This window comes from Triticum aestivum, chromosome 7B, assembly GCF_018294505.1.
Source record: "Triticum aestivum cultivar Chinese Spring chromosome 7B, IWGSC CS RefSeq v2.1, whole genome shotgun sequence".
In the NCBI taxonomy this organism is placed as follows: Eukaryota; Viridiplantae; Streptophyta; class Magnoliopsida; order Poales; family Poaceae; genus Triticum; species Triticum aestivum.
Window position 1 is genome coordinate 718,202,001 of NC_057813.1, and position 596 is coordinate 718,202,596.

The following is a 596-nucleotide window of genomic DNA, read 5'->3' on the forward strand; positions in this document are numbered from 1 at the left end:
CTATATCCCGGCGACGGCCGCCGGCCTACTCCGCTAGATAGCCATTCCTCGCCAGAAAATAGCAGCGCTTCGCCACGGCAGTCCCTCCCGCAGCAGCTGGGCGTTTCCGGCCGCCGTTTCCGGCCGCGGTTTAACAGCGGGTACACGCCCACCGCGCGCAAGGTGTTCGGCGTTTTGACTGTCTCGGCGATGGACTCGGATGAGGAGGAAGAGCTCACCGCGCTGCTGGAGGAGGAAGCCGCGGCCGACGTCCAGGAAGAAGAGCATCTGATGGTGCTCGCCGCCCTCGCCCAGCTGCTGGCGATCAATGAAAAGCCGCGTCGAGGTGGCTCGGCGCCGGGGCGGGTGAAGCAAAGAACCGGCATCGTCTGCAAGGCTACTGCATGCTCTACTCCGACTACTTCGCCGATGCTCCACTTCATGGCGAGAGAACATTTCGGCGCCGTTATCGGATGAGCCGAAAGCTCTTCCTCAGGATTGTGAATTCCATCCGGGAGTTCGACAACTACTTCAAGTGCAAGATGGATTGCACTGGTGCTCTTGGATTCACCTCCATCCAGAAGTGCACGACAGCGATGAGGATGCTTGCATATGGA